Source organism: Mustela putorius, unplaced genomic scaffold (genome assembly GCF_011764305.1).
Source record: "Mustela putorius furo isolate JIRA1106 unplaced genomic scaffold, ASM1176430v1.1 tig00003869_pilon_pilon_pilon, whole genome shotgun sequence".
NCBI lineage: Eukaryota > Metazoa > Chordata > Mammalia > Carnivora > Mustelidae > Mustela > Mustela putorius.
Window position 1 is genome coordinate 22,517,286 of NW_025422021.1, and position 16,722 is coordinate 22,534,007.

At 36.2% G+C, this 16,722-nt stretch overlaps 1 non-coding gene across 1 annotated transcript; it reads left to right on the plus strand.

Moving 5' to 3' along the window:
• Positions 1-1,403: 1,403 nt before the first annotated feature.
• On the plus strand, positions 1,404-1,511 carry LOC123388044. The gene has a single exon (XR_006602577.1). It is a non-coding gene; the product is annotated as a U6 spliceosomal RNA (small nuclear RNA).
• Positions 1,512-16,722: the final 15,211 nt, after the last annotated feature.

Consider the following 16,722-nt stretch of genomic DNA (forward strand, 5'->3'; position numbering starts at 1 on the left):
CTTCAACCCATAGAAATTTATACTTACAATACCTCAACAGAACATTGTCTTTTATAAATGTTACAAAATAATAATAAAATAGATTGATTGCTAAGTAACAATTTGCCACCAAAACACGGTCCTTTAAAACAGCAGCCACCATTTAGTATCTTTCATGATTCTGTGGGTTGACTAGGCTTGAGTAGATAATTTTTTTTCTTCATGGCATCAGCTGGAGCTGTGCTCATCTGGAGGCTTTATTGAACTAGAACATCCACTATGGCTCATTCACATGGCTGGCAGGTGGTATTGGCTCTTGGCTGGGAGCTCAGCTGGAAATGAGTCCTTCTTCTCATGGCTCCTCCATATGTGGGCTTCCCACAGCATGAGAGTTGAGTTTTAAGAAGGAGTGTTTTAAGTTTGTGAAAGCAGAAGTTGTCCAGTCTCAGAAGTTAAACAATCAGACCACTCCCACGTTTTATTGGTCAATACAAGCCCAATAGGGCTTCAAGAGGAGGGAAATTGATTTTATTTCTTGATGGGAGAAATAGCAAAGAACTCAAAGCTATCTTTAACATACTTTAACATACTGCTGCAATTGAATTGTTTTCCTTATTGCTAAATCCAATGAAAAGAATGCATTCTTTATTTTATGTTTTTTTAATTTATTCCTTGTTTTTATTATTTTTTTTACATCTCAATTCTTAAAATATTCTCTTCTTTCAACTTCCATGACAACACAGTCTTCTGGTTTTCCTGATACTTCCAGAGTTATTCTCACTTTTTTATGATGAATCGTCTTCATTTCCTTAAAGTCAAAATATTACTGTTCCTTAAGATTCCATCCTTGGTTCTATTACCACTTTATATATACTTATTGGACATTCTAATAAACTCTCAAGACTTTTATTGCTATCTACATATTAATCACTCTCAAATCTTTATCCACAGGCCCTGTTGCTCACTTAAGTTTCAAACTTAAGTATCCCCTCTTTACTGAACATCTCCATTTTCATTTAAATATCCTACAAGCATCATAAATTTAAAAAGTCTAAAATCGAGCTCATTGTACTTTTTCACAAAGCTTCTATTTCAATGTTATCTTTCTCTGTGAATAGCACCATAATTCTCTCAGTTGCATGATACAGAGAATTAGTCATTTCGACTCCTTCCTTTTGCTCAACTATACATCCAGTTGCCAAGGCTAGTTAATACTATCTCCTTAATATCTTTCAAATACATTGTCTGTATCTCTTCTCCAGTGTTCTAGTACTGAACTCTACGTCTATCTTCTACTATCATCTTTTACCTGATATATTTCAGCATTTCTATCTAGTCTTCTCACCTCCAGACTGGCCTCCTCTTTAATTTGTTTTTCACACTGGAAGCCAGAGTAGTTTCTAAAGTCAATATTAAATCATGTTGTTCTCAATTTGGCAGCACATATATTAAAGTTGGAACAATACAAAAAAAGACTAACATGGCCCCTGTGCAAGGAGAACTTATAAATGTGCAAAGCATTCTTTGTATTTTCTGTGTAGATGGGCATGCAATCTATAGAGATGTAATTTATAGACCTAGAGTTCAGTACTAGAACACTGGAGAAGAGATACAGACAATGTATTTGAAAGATATTAAGGAGATATAATTATAATAACAGCACAAATGAGGGGAGAGGAGTCATAGAGGAACAAAGATTTTGCATACTATTACAATTAAATTGGTATTAATTTGAACTGGATCGTTATGAATTAAGATGTTAATTGAACCCTCATAGCAACCACTAAGAAAATGATTCAAAAACTATAGTAAGAAAGGCTCCTGGGTGGCTCAGTAAGTTAAAGCACCGACTGGTGGTTTCAACTCATGTCATGATCTCATGGGTGGTGAAATCGAGCCCTGAGTTGGGTTCCATGCTTAGTAGGGGGTCCGCTTGAAGATTCTCTCCATCTGGCTCTCCCTCTTCTCTAAAATAAATAAGTAAGCCTTTAAAAATATACATTAAGAAAAATAACAAAAAAATTAAAGTAATTCACTAGAAAATATCAAAATAATAATGGAGAAATGATCCAAAAAAGGGAAAAAAAGACATGTAAAAAATAGGAAAATGGCAAGTGTAAACATGACCTTATCAATAACTTCATTATACGAAAAGGGATTGAATTGAAGGGCAGAAATTTTCAGAACAGATTAAAACAAAATAAAGCAAAACAAAAAACTCCAAACCTAATCATATGCTGTGTATAAGAGACACACTTTAGATTCAAAGGTACAAAGAAGTCAAAAGTAAAAGTATGGGAAAAGATATACTAGGTAAACAATAACCAAGAGACCTAGAATGGCTAATCTAAAATCAGGCAAAGTAGACTTTAGGACAAAAATTATTACTATAGACTAAGAAGGACACTTGATAATAATAGAGTTAATTTACCTAAAGATATAACTATAAACATATAGATAACAAATTCATGAAACAAAAAAGAATTGAAGAGAAAAATGGTCAATTCAACAATAATAGTTGGGAGATTTCAATATCTCACTTTCCAAAATGATAGAACTAGACAAAAAGTCATCAAGCAGATAGAGAACTTGAACAACACTATAATTCAACTAACAAGGACCTAAAGAACTCTCCATTCAACAACTACAGAGTACACATTCTTCTCAAGTACATGTGAAACATTTACCAGGATAGGAAATATGTTAGGCCATAAAACCAGTGTCAATAAATTTCAAAAGATTAAAATCATGTGAAGTATACTCTCCAACCATAGTGAATGAAATTAGGAATTAAAATGGAAGGAAATGAGACAAATTTACAAATGGAAATTAAACACAATCATAAATAATCACAGGGTCAAGAAACAAATCACAAAGGAAATAAGAATATACTTGAGATGAATGAACATGACAGCACAACATACCAAATCTTAAGGATACAGTGAAAATAGTGCCTAGAAGGAACTTTATAGATGTAATTGCCCATATTGAAAAAGAAGAAAAAAAAATCTCAAATCAATAACCTAACATTCCACCTTAAGGAATGAGGAAAAACAAGAGTAAACTAAATATAAAGCAAGCAGGAGGGAAATAAATGAAATAGAAAATTGAGAAGCAATAAAGAAAAATCAACAAAATCAAAAGTTGCTTCATGGAAAAGATTAATAAAATCGACAAATTTTTAGCTAGCCTATCAAGCAAATAAAAAGAGAAGACTAAAATTACTAAAATCACCAACAAAAAGACATAACTACCAACCTTATGGGATGGGGGTGGGGGAGATTATAAGGAGTTGTGGACCGAATACATCCCTTAAAATTCATTTACTGAAGTCCTAACACACAATGGATGGTGTTTAAAAATGGTGCCTTGGGGATTCAGGCTAGGTTAAATCACAAGGGTGATCACAGGGTGGGGTTCTCATAAAGAATTAGTGAAGTTAGAAGGAAAGAAAAATTCTCCCCTCTATTCCCTAACCTTCTTCCCCACCCCATCCCTATCCCAGGTGCCTACACTAAGGAATGACCAAGTAAGAGCAATGAGAAGGTGGCTCTCTGTAAACCAGAAAGAGAGCTCTCACCAGGAGCCAAATTAGTTGGTACTTTGATCTTGGACTTCCTAACCTCCAGAATTATGAAAAATAAATTTCTATTGCTTAAGCCACTCAGTCTGTAGCATTTTATTATGGCCGCCTGAGCTAACTAAGACGGATTTTGATAAGTACTGCTATAACAAATACCTAAACCCATGAGGTAGCTTTTGGAACTAGACAAGCAATAGAGGCTGAAAGAGTTTGGAGGTCCATGCCAGACATATGGATATTAAGGGAGATTCTGATAAGGGCTCAGAAGGAAGAGGAGAGCTGAAGAGAAAGCTCCATCTTCTTGAAAAAGACCTAAAGAATCATGAATAGAATATTGGTAGGAATATGGGCATTAAAGGCCATTGGTGAAATCTCAGATGGAAATGAGAAACATATTATTGGAAACTGGAGGAAAAGAGGTCCTTGTTATAATATGGTAAAGAACTTGGCTGAATTGTTTGTGTTCTAGTGTTTTGTGGAAAGTAGAACTTGCGATTTATGAAATTGGATATTTAGTTTAGAAGGGTGGCTCAGTGGGTTAAACCTCTGCCTTCGGCTCAGATCCTGGTCTCAGGGTCCTGGGATCAAGACCCACATCAGGCTCTCTGCTTGGTGGGGAGCCTACTTCTCCCTCTCTCTGCCTGCCTCTCTGCCTACTTGTGGTCTCGCTCTCTGTCACATAAATAAATAAAATCTTTTAAAAAATGATTTTTAAATACATTTTATTTTTCTTCAAAATAAAATTTTGATACACAACGTTATATTAGTTTCAGGTGTACAGCATAGTGATTGGACAAGTCTATATGTTAGGCAGTGCTCTTTACAAATGTAGCTACCATCTATCAAAATACAATGCTATTACAGTATCATTGACTATAGTCTCTATGCTGTGCCTTTCATCTTCATGACTTATTCATTCCCTAAGTGGAAGCCTGTACTCCCACCCTCCTTCATTCATTTTGCCCATCACCCACCCTTCTCCCCTCTGGCAACCATCAATCTGTTCTCTGTATTTATGGCTGCATTTCTGCTTTTTGTTTATTTATTCATTTTTTTTTTTTTTTTAGATTCCATGTACAAGTGAAATCAAATGTATTTGCCTTTCTCTGACTTATTTCAGTTAGCATAATAACCTCTAGATCCATCCATGTTGTTGCAAATGGCAAGATCACATTCCTTTTTATGGCTGGATAATATTCCATTATTTAAATATACCACTTCTTCTTTATCCATTCATCTACTGATGGGCACCTGGGTTGCTTCCATATTTTGGCTATTGTAAAGAATGCTACAGTAAACATAGGGATGCATATATCTGCTTTAATTGGTGTTTTTATTTTCTTTGGGTAAATACCCAGTGATGGAGTTACTGGATCAAATGGTATTTCCATTTTTGAGGAATCTCCATACTGTTTTCCACAGTGGCTACAGCAGTTTGCATTCCCAGCAGTGCAAGAGTGTCTCTTTTCTCCATGTCCTTGTCAACACTTGTTATTTCTTTTTTTTTTTTAAATTTCTGTGTATGTATGAAACATCTCATGAGTTTATTTTATTTTATTTTATTTTTTAAAGATTTTATTTATTCATTTGAGAAAGAGAAAGTGAGAGAAAGAATGAGAGGGGAGAAGGTCAGAGGGAGAAACGGACTCCCCATTGAGGTGGGAGCCTGATGCGGGACTTGATTCTGGGACTCTGAGATCATGACGTGAGCCAAAAGCAGTGGCTTAACCAGCTGAGCCACCCAGGTGCCCCAACACTTGTTATTTCTTGTCTTTTTTGGTTTTAGGCATTCTGACAGGTGTTAGAATGAGATATCTCATCGTGGTTTTGACTTGCATTTCCCTGATGATGAGTGGTGTTGAGTAAATTTTCATGTATCTGCTGGCCATCTGATGTTCTCTGGAAAAAAATTTCTATTCAAGTCCTCTGCCCATTTTAAGCTAGATTATTTGGGATATTTTTTTTGTGTGTGTGTGTGTTGTGTTATATATGTTCTTTATACATTTTAGATAATAATAACCCTTTATCAGATATATCATTTACAAGTATATTCTCCTATTCGGTAGGTATCCTTTTGTTTTGTTGATGGTTTTCTTTGCCATGTGAAAGCTTTTTAGTTTGATGTAGTACCAATAGTTAATTTTTGTTTTGTTTCTCTTGCCTGAGGAGACCATCTAGAAAAATGTTGCTAAGGCCAATGTCAAAGAAATTACTGCCCATGTTTTCTTCTAGGATTTTTACGGTTTCTTGTCTCACGTGTAAGTCTTTGATCCATTTTGAGTTTATTTTTGTATATGGTGTGAGAAAGTGGTCCAGTTTCATTCTTGGACATGTAGCTTTCCAGTTTTTCCAACACCATTTATGGAAGAGACTGTCTTTTCTGCATATTCTTACCTCTTTTGTCACAGATTAATTGGCCATATAATTGTGGGTTTATTTCTGAACTCTCTATTCTGTTTCATTGATATATGTGTCTATTTTTGTGTGAGTACTGCACTGTTTTGATTTCTACAACTTTGTAGTATATCTTGAAATCTGGAATTAGCTGAAAAGATTTCTAAGCAAAGATTTGAAGGAATGATGTGCTTCCTTATGACTGCTCATATTAAAGTACAAGAGAGAAATGAATTGGAGAATAAATTATTAAGAAAAAGGGAATCCAAATTTGGAGATTTGAAAAATTCTCCCCCTATCCATATTACAAAAAATTAGAACACATTTATTAAAGAGAACACCATGGGTTCTGGCTGGAGTATCTCTTGATAAGGGGTTTGTGGGATTATGTAAGCAGAAGTACTGCCAGTTTGAACTGAGGGAAATGGAGGTGAGACAAAATGAAGAAAGTCTGTGAGACTTTATTAAATTAACAGGACTGGATGATAGTGCTATTCGGTTAGAACCTATGCTACTCTTTAAGGGAAAAAAATGACCTAAAGGTGATTCAGAGATCATCAGAGCCATTGCCTTGGTTTCAACAGGCAAGATGGCCTCTGACAAAGGCCTTGGGACTGGAATCATCATGCAGAGCTCTGGACCAGGGCTACCCTGAAGTGTCTTGGGGGCAAGACCTCTAACTGGCAATCTTTGGGGCACAATCCCTGTCCAACAAAGGCTCAGAGGCAAGATCTCTGCTCAGTGGTCCGAAAGGCTGAGCATCGAACCAAAGACAGTCCTCTCAAGCCTTAATGGAACTCACCTCTAGGTTTTAGATTTCCTTGGGACCCATTACCCTTTCCTTATTTCCTATTTCTTGCCTTTGAAACAGGGATTTCTCTCCTGTGCCTGTCCCACTATTGTATTTTGGAAGCACATAATTTGTCTGGTTTCACAGGTTTACAGCCGGAGAGGATTTGTCTCAGGATGAATCATACCTCGAGTTTCACTCTATCTGATTTAGATGTTTAAATGAGACTTTGGCCTTTAGAGTTGATGCTGGAGTAAGTTAAGATGTTTAGGGTTGTTGGGATACATAAAATATATTTTGCCTGTGAGAAAAACATGAATTTGATGGAGCCCAGAGTGGAATATTATGGACTAAATGTTTGTGTTCCCCCTTCCCAAAATATCACCTGTATATGGAGATGGGGCCTTTGGAAGGTAATTAGGATTAGATTAAGACATGAAGATGGGGAGCACCTGGATGGCTCAGTAAAGCGTCTGCCTTAGGCTCAGGTCATAATCCCAGGGTCCTGGGATGGAGCCCCACATCAGACTCCCTGCTCAGCAGGGAGCCTGCTTCTCCTTCTCCCACTCCCCCTGCTTGTGTTCTCTCTCTCTCTCTCTCGTCAATTAAATAACTAAATAAAATCTTAAAAAAAAAAAAAAAGACATGAGGATGGGATTCTCATGAAGGGATTAACAACCTTAGAAGAAGAGGAAGAGTCTGTCTTCCGTCTGTCTGCCTCTTGACATGTGCAGGCACTGAAGAAAGACCATGTGACAACATAATGGGAAGGTGGCTGTTTATATGCTAGGAAGAGAGCTCTTACCAGGATCCAAATCAACCAGCACCTTGTACTTGACAGCCTCGAAACTGTGAAATAAATTTCTGCTGTTTAAACCAGCCCCATGCACCATATTTTGTCATGGCAGCCTGAGATACCGAAGACATAATGCATACAGTGAACAATTATAGGCCAATAAAGCAGATAACTTAAGTGAAATGGACAGACTCCTAGAAACATAGAAACAAACAAAGTTTGGGGGGGATTTTAATGATTATATTTTTATTTTATTTATTTATTTATTTATTTATTTATTTTATTTTATTTTTCGGTGTTCCAAGATTCATTGTTTATGCACCACGCCTAGTGCTCTATGCAGTATGTGCCCTCCTTAATTAATATCCACTACCAGGCTCACTCATTCCCCCCTCTCCTCTAAAATCCTTAGTTTGGAAACAAAGTTGATCGATGAAGAAATAGAGAATTTGAAAAGACATGCAGTAAGTAAATAGCTTAAGTTAGTAAGCAACAAACTCCCAGCAAAGAAAAGCCCAGGACTTCATGGCCTCACTGGTAAATTCTATCAAATATTTAGAGAATTAATACCATTCTCAATAAGCTTTTGCAGATATTAAGAGAGGCCAGTATTTTGAGGCCAGGATTTGCCTGATACTGAAGCAAGACAAAGACATCAGAAGAAAAGAAAACTTCAGATCAGTATCCTTATAAATACAGAATCAAAACTCCTCAACCAGATAGTGGTAAACTAAATTTGGCAAAACATAAAAAGATTTTATACCTTACCAAGTGAGATTTATTGCGGGAGTACAAGATTATTTCAACATATGAAAATCAATCTGTATAATGTAATATAGAATAATAAGAATAGAATAAAGGGGAAAAAATCTTATGTGAACATGTCCACAGATGCAGAAAAAGCATTTTATAAAATCCAACACCTTTTCATGAAAAAACACACTTAGGAAATTGGGAATGGAATGGAACTTTCCAATCTAATAAAAGGCATCTACAAAAACTCCACACAGCTAACATCATAGTTGGGGATGAAAGGGTGAGAGTTTCTCCAGCAAAGTGCCAGGAAGAAAACAATCACCCTCCAGTCTGACATTACTTTATAATTCTAAAATTATGTATTACAGTTAAAAATATCTTTTGTATGGTCTGACCCAATTTTTATTCTTTTTGTTGTTGTTGTTAAGATTTTATTTATTATTTATTTGAGAGAAAGAGAGAGAGAGTATGTGTGGGCAGCAGGGAGAGAGAGAGAACCAGACTACCCACTAAGCAGGGAGTCGCATGCTTGATCCGAGGACCTTGGGATCATGAGCTAACCTGAAGACAGATGCCTAACCTACTGAGGCATCCAGGTGCTCCAATTTTTATTCTTTTTTTTTTTTTGAGATTTTATTTATTTATTTGTCAGAGAGAGAGAGCGTGTACAAGCAGGGTGAATGGCAGGCAGAGGGAGAAACAGTCTCCCCGCTGAGCAGAGAACCTGATGTGGAACCTTATCCCAGGACCCTGAGATCAAGACCCAAGCCAAAGGCAGACACTTGACTGAGCCACCCAGGCATCCCCCCAGTTTTTATTCTTTAAAAAAGTTCATATAATGCACAAAAATGTGTTTGGAAATCTATGCACCAAGATGATGGCGGTGGTAATCTTGGGATGGTGGCAGTGTCAGTGACCTTTCTACATATATTTTTTGTTGTTTTTTTATAACGACATCATTGCATATAATTCACATACCATACACTTTACCAATTTAAACGGTACAATTCAGTGGTTTTTAGTATACTTGTTTAGGCGTCACCACTATCCCATTCCAGAACATTTTCATCATTCCTAAAAGAAACCTAATACCTATTGGAAGTCACATTACTTTTCCCTCTCCCAGCCCTGGACAACCACTAATCTACTTTCTGTTTGTATGGATTTGCTTATTCTGGACATATACCATGCAATAGTATCATATGGGATGTGGTTTTTGTGTCTGGCTTCTTTTCACCTAGCATAATGTTTTCAAATTTCATCCATGTTGTAGCATGTATCAGCACCTTTCATGGCGGAATTATATTCCATTGTATGGCTATACCACCTTCTGTGGTATACCATCCATCAACTGATGGGCATTTGCGTTGTTTCTATATCTTGGCTATTATTAGTAATGTGGCTATGAACATTCAAATTCACCTTTTTTAAAATATTTATTTATTTATTTTAGAGAGAGAGGGAGGATATGGGGGAGGAGTAGAGGAAAAAAGAGTCCTAAGCAGAGTTGACACTAAGTTTGGAGCCAATGCAGGGCTCAATCTCACAACTCTGAGATCATGATCTGAGCTGAAACCAGGAGGTGATCACTTAGCAACTGCTCTACCAAGGCACCTGGCAAGCACAAGTTTTTGTACAGATACGTGTTTTCATTTCTCTTGGATATGTATTAAGTGTGTGTTTAAGACTGCAAGACACTGCCAAACAATTTCCAAAGTATTTGTCTATTTTACATTCCAACCAGCAATGTATGCAAGTTCTATCTCACCAACATTTGGTTTGGTTAATCCTTAAAAATGTGAACTCCTCTAATGGATGTGTAATAGCATCTCATGGTTTAAATTTGCATTTCTCTGATGACTAATGATGTTGAGTGCCTTTATGTGTGCTTATTGGCTACAAGTGTATTGTCTTTTCTAAAGGTTCTTTTCAAGAGCTTCATCCATTTGAAAAGTTATATTTCTTTTGATGCTGATTTGTAGTTTTTTATATTCTGAATATAAAGAGTTATGAATATTTTCTACCAGCCTGTAGCTTGCCTTTTCATGTTCCAACTTTGAGTCCAACTCTATTAGACTTCATACCTTGGGCAGACCTTAAATATTATCATCTGTCCCCAATCCCCACTTCCTGTGAAACCATTGAAAGTGAAAACCATTGAAAGACCATCAGAATTTGGCACATATGTCCAAGGAAAAGTCATGCCTAGTACTTCCTCACTTTGTAGGAGATCTATGTTCACTTCACTTGTTAGCTTCTTAGAATTTTTACTTCTTGGCAGCTCAGTAACATATCTGGAAGATTTTGTTTCTTTCATTCTTTCTGTTTTACATTTTGCATGACAGTAGTATTACTTTCAGTGGGAGGATCATAACGTCCTTTGCAACCAGCACTAGTCATGGGACATAGTTCTGGCCAATAGGACAGAAAAGGAAGTCTATTAGTCATGAGCCTTTCCTCCTCCTTCCCTTTTTCTGCTTTGAATACATATATTAAACCCAGAGGTGCTGTGGTAATCTTTATGAAGTGATTAAAAAAAAAAAAAAACAGGTTTGCCAAATGGCAAAATGGAAGGAAAATAGGAACCATAGACAATGACAATATTGTGAGCTGTGGCACCAAACCTAGGTGGTCTAACTCTAAACTTTATTGTTAAAAAAAAAAAAGTTTGTCTAAACTAGAGTTAGCTGCGTTTTTTTGTTACTTGCCATCAAATTTAGCTATTTTTAGAAATGTAACATTATACACTCATTCATCCATCCCATCAATAAATAGGAATTAAACACATACTGATGCCAGATAGTGCTTATAGCAGAATTTCTCAATAAGCATGATATCACTATCTGAGGGCATTACAAACACTTGTTGCAAGGTTTTTATAATATCAAAATAACTGGGAGCTACTAGTATTTAGTAGGTTGGCACTGGCATTTTTAAGCCAGTACCAACATTTCTTAAAGCGGCTGGCATAGTCCCATGGAATAAGGGTTGTCTCATATCCTGCATACTTTTTGACATCCACCAAGACATATATTTAGGTGAAAGTGGGTTTTTAATTATCTGAACTTAGAACCTAACTCAATTCTACAAATAAGGGCCAAGTATTTCCTGCACATGTTTAATAGACTTCAATTTTCTAGGAATATTGTGTTAGAAATTTACCATAAATTATTCAACATTTAGGAAAATCACATCATGAGTAGCAATGCTGGACATAGTTTTTGAGTCTCTAGTACAGCACACTTCTGTCAGTCTCACTACAGTGACTCTAAATATAGATGCGAACCTCTGACTATGTTATTATGTCCGCTCGTCATACCTGGACATTTGCATATTGTAGTAAATAAGCAACTTTTTATATTTACAATTAGGCACTGTGTTGCTTTTTCTTGAAATTATATATATATAGGTTGTGTTTATTTAAACATTTATTTAATCTATGTTTTAAATGAAAGAATGATAAGCAGTTCATGAAATAATCTATCATAAAAAAGGGAGTTGGACTTTCATAGAATTAAGTTACTGGTTTTCTTCCTGATTCAGTTTTTGAAGGTTATTTGTTTCTAGGAATATATCTATTTTTTCTGGGTTGTCCAATTTATTGACCTATATTTTCCATAATATTCTCTTATAATCCTTCATATTCCTGTGATGTCAGCTCTTTTTCCTCCCTTTCTGGTTTTATTTGAGTCTTCTCTCTCTCTCTCTCTCTCTCTCTCTCTCTGATAACTCTGCCTACAAGTTTACCAATTTTGTTGATCTTTTCAAAGAGCCAGCTCCTAGTTTCATTGATCTGTTCTACTGGATTTTTTTAGTTTTTATTTCTTTTACTTCTGCCCTCATCTTTATTATTTCCTTCCTTCCACAGACTATGGGTTTTGTTTGTTCTTTTTCCAACTCCTTTCGGTGTAAGGCTAAGTTGTTTATTTAAGATCGTTTTTGTTTCTGGAGGCAGGCCTTTTTGTATTGATCTTCCCTCTCGGAACAGCTTTTGCTGCATCCCAAAGATTTTGAACCAACACATTTTCATTTTCATTCATCTCATGTAGCTTTTAAATTTCCTCTTTGACTTCTTGGTTGACTCATTCATTGTCAAGTAGCGTGTTATTTAGCCTCATGTATTTGTGCTCTTTCCGGATTTTTTTTTTTTTTGTGATTGATTTCCAGTTTCATACAGTTGTGATCAGAAAAGATGCATGATATTATTTCAGTCTTTTTGAATTTGTTGAGATTTGTTTCATGGCCTAACACGTGATCTAGAGATCTAGAGAATGTTCCATATGCGCTTGAAAAGAAAGTGTATCCCATTGTTTTGGGATGGAATTTTCTGAATATATCTGTTAGATTCCTCTGGTCCAACATGTCATTCAAAGTCACTGTTTCCAGGGTTCCTGGGTGGCTCAGTCAGTTAAGTGTCTGACTCTGGATTTTGGCTCAGATCATGTTCTCAGGGTTGTGAGACCGAGCCCTGAGTCAAGCCCTCCACTGAGCATGGAGACTGCTTGAGATTCTGTCTCCTTTTCTTCCCCTCCTCAGTCCCAGCTTGTACTCTCTCTCTCTTTCTTTTTCTCTCAAAAAAATAAAATTAAAATAAAATTAAATTAAAATAACTTTTTAAAAAAGATGAAGTCATGGTTTCCTTGTTGATTTTCTGTCTGGGTGATCTATCCATTGTAGGTGGAATGCTAAAATCCCCTACTATTATTATATTACTACTAGTTTCTTCCTTTATATCTGTTAATAGTTACTTTATGTATTTGGGTGCTCCCATGTTGGGTGCATAAATACTTAAAATTGTTAGGTTGTTATTATATGGTTATATTCCTCTTTTCAAATTTATTTTTATTCTTAAAACTTTAATTCCAGTATAGTTAACATACAGTGTTATATTAGCTTCAGATGTACATGATAGTGATTCAGTAAGTCCATACATCACCCAGGGCTCATCACAAGTGCCCTCCTTAATCCCCATCACCTATTTCATCCATCCCCCTACCGCCTCCCCTCTGGTAATCCTGTTTGTTCTCTATAGTTAAAAATCTGTTTCTTGGTGTCCCTCTTTCCTTTTTTTCCTTTGTTCATTTATTTTGCTTCTTAAAAGCCACAAAAGAGTGAAATCAGATGTATTTGTCTTACTCTGACTTATGATGCTTACCACTATACTCTTAAGGTCCTTCCATGCTGTGGCAAATGGCAAGATTTCATTCTTTTTTATGGCTGACTAACATTTCATTATGTAAATATACCACATCTTTATTCATTCATCTGTTGATGGACATTTGAACTGCTTCCATAATTTGACTATTGTAAATAATGCTGCAATAAACATAGGGGTGCATGTATCCCTTTGAATAGTGTTTCGTATTTTGGGAGTAAATAACTAGTAGTGTGATTACTAGATGGTAGAGTAGTTCTATTTTTTTTTTTTAGATTTATTTATTTATTTGAGAGAGAGAGAGAGAGAGAGAGAGAGAGTGTGTGTGTGTGTGTGTGTGTTGGGAGGGGCAGAGGGGGAGAGAGAGAGAGAGAGAGAAACTCCAGCAGACATCTCACTGAGCTTAGAGCCAAATGCTGGGCTCAATCTCAAGACTGTGAAATCATGACTTGAGCCAAAACCAAGAGTCGGACACTTAACCAGAGGGACCCCAGAGACTCTAGGTAGTTCTATTTTAACTTTTTTGAAGAACCTCTGACAGTTTTTCACAGTGGCTGCACTAGTTTGCATTCCTACCAATAGTGCAAGAGGATTCCTTTTTTCTCTACATCCTTACCAATATTTGCTGTTTCCTCTGTTTTTGATTTTAGTCATTCTGACAGATGTAAGGTGATATCTCATTGTGGTTTTGATTTGCATTTCCTGATGATGAGTGATGTTGAGCATCTCTTCATGTATCTATTGGCCATCTGGATGTCTTCTTTGGAGAAATGTCTGTTCATATATGGTTATATTCCTGAATCAAGAAGAAATAGAAAATTTGAACAGACTGATTACTAGCAATGATGGTTAACCCATAATCAAAAAAACCCCAAAGTCCAAGCCAGATGGCTGCATAGGTGAATTCTATCAGATATTTAAAGAAGAGTTGATACCTTTTCTTCTCAGACTATTCTAAAAAATAGAAAGGAAGATTCCAAATCCATTCTATAAGACCAGCATTACTCTGATACTAAAACCAGATAAAAACACTACAAGAAAATTCTCCTCTGACAAGTGAAATAAAAGCAAAATTAAACTATTGGGACTACACCAAAGTAAAAAGCTTTTGCATAACAAAGAAAACCATCAGTAAAACAAAGAAGGAACCTAATAAATAGAAGATATTTGCAAATGATATATCTAACAAGGAGCTAATAACCATAATGTATAAAGAATTTATGCAACTCAATACCAAAAAAATTTCAATTTAAAAATGGACAGAGGACAGGAGCAGACATTTTTCCAAAAAAGACATACAGATGGCTAATTAAAAATGGAAATACCATATGATCCAATAACTCCACCACTGGGTATTTACCCAAAGAAAATGAAAACACCAATTCAGAAAGGTATATGCACCCCTCTGTTTATTGTGGCATTATTTATAATAGCCAAGATATAGAAGCAACCCAGGTGTTCATCTATAGATGAATGGATTAAGAATATATGATATATATTATATATAGGATGGAATATCACTCATCCATAAAAAAGCATGAGATCATGCCACTTGAGACAACATAAATGGATCTAGAGAACATAATGCTAGGTGAAGTAAGTGAGAGAAAGACAAATACCATCTGATTTCAATTATATGTAGAATTAAAGAAAAAAAAAACACAAAGAAAAAAGACAAAACCACACTCTAAATATAGAGAACAAATTAGTGGCTGCTGGGGGGGGTGGGGATGAGTGAAATAGGTGGAGGAGATGAAGAGTACACTTAGATGATAAGCACTAATGTATACAATTGTTGAATCACTGTATTATACTCTTAAAAGAAAGAATTACTGGTTTTAGTAATCCCGTATGTATAAGAAATTGTTAAATGGTATTTAAATTTTTTTACTAAGATGAATGTAAAATATCTGAAGACAAAGGAAACTCCTGGTTGTTTGGAAAACTTGACCCTCACCAAGGATTCTCTGCCAGTAGATTTTAAGATTTATTTATTTATTTTAGAGGAGGGGGAGGGGCAGAAGGACAGAAAGAAAATCTCAAGCAGACTCCCCACTGAACAGGGAACCCAACATGGGCACTCCGGGTTCAATCTTACAACCCTGAAATCATGATCTGAGCTGAAATCAAGAATCAGATGCTTAACCAACTGAGCCACCCAGAAGTCCCTACCAGTAAATTTTAAGTATCTGGGTTTATGACCTGTGGCCATTTGATTCCAATCACTTAGAAGTTCCTGCCCCTTTACCAGCTAGCCCCCCATTCCTGGTGTCTCCTGGGGAGGGTTGTGAAACAATCTTTCCAAGAGTTTGGATTTATTTCTACTGAAGTGTGACATCTTTCCTCTGAAGGGAAGAAAACAAGTAAGGAGGACTTCCTGACGTACAGACAGCAAAAGATTGACAGAAGTGTGACTTGTCTAAGATCATGCAAAACTGAGCAAGCTTTAACAGCCAAAACGCAAATCCAAATTTTCTGACTCCTGAGGCCAAATAAGTTTTAATCCACTCATGTATGTTTTATATGTTGGGGAAAAAAAGGGAGGGGAGATGTGTATATGGCCAGAAAGACCTCTCTCTTTGAGCTTAATAGCTTTAAAAAAAAAAAAAAAGTGGCTTACACTTACCATTGAATCTTCTTTTTCAAGTAATTTCACATGCGTGATTTCTTTTGAGCCTCACAACAATCATATTATCCCACTTTATAAGTGAGAAGAAAGAAGGAAGGAAAATTTCAAAAGTCACAAAAATATTGACAAGGTGGGGACTCAGCTCCCTGAAGTTCAAGCCAAAGTTCTTTAATACAGCAAAATATTGATGAAGAGAGTCCATGTTCACCTCTTATTATGGCTTTAAAGACGTGTTTATTTATCCTAGAGAGAGAGGGGAGAGGACGCAAGCAGTAGGGAGGGGCAGAGGGAGAGAGAGTCTCAAGCAGAGTCCCTGTTGAGCACAGAGCCCGATGCTCAACAGGGCTCAGTCTCAGGACCCTGAGATCATGACCTGAGCTAAAATCAAGAGTCAGATGCTTAACTGACTGAGCCATCCAGGCACTCCCTCCTCTTATTATAATAGATTTATTCCTCATTAGCCCATTACACTTGGTTTCCTATGACTTTGTCATCATCCCCATTCTTACCCCCTCATCTCTTGTACTTGGTATGTGAAGGTTTCTTCCCTTATATGGAGATCTTTCCATCTAGAACTACTAGATAAATTTTATTTAAGCAAATTATCAGAATCAGATGAGAGATTTCAAATACAATGTGA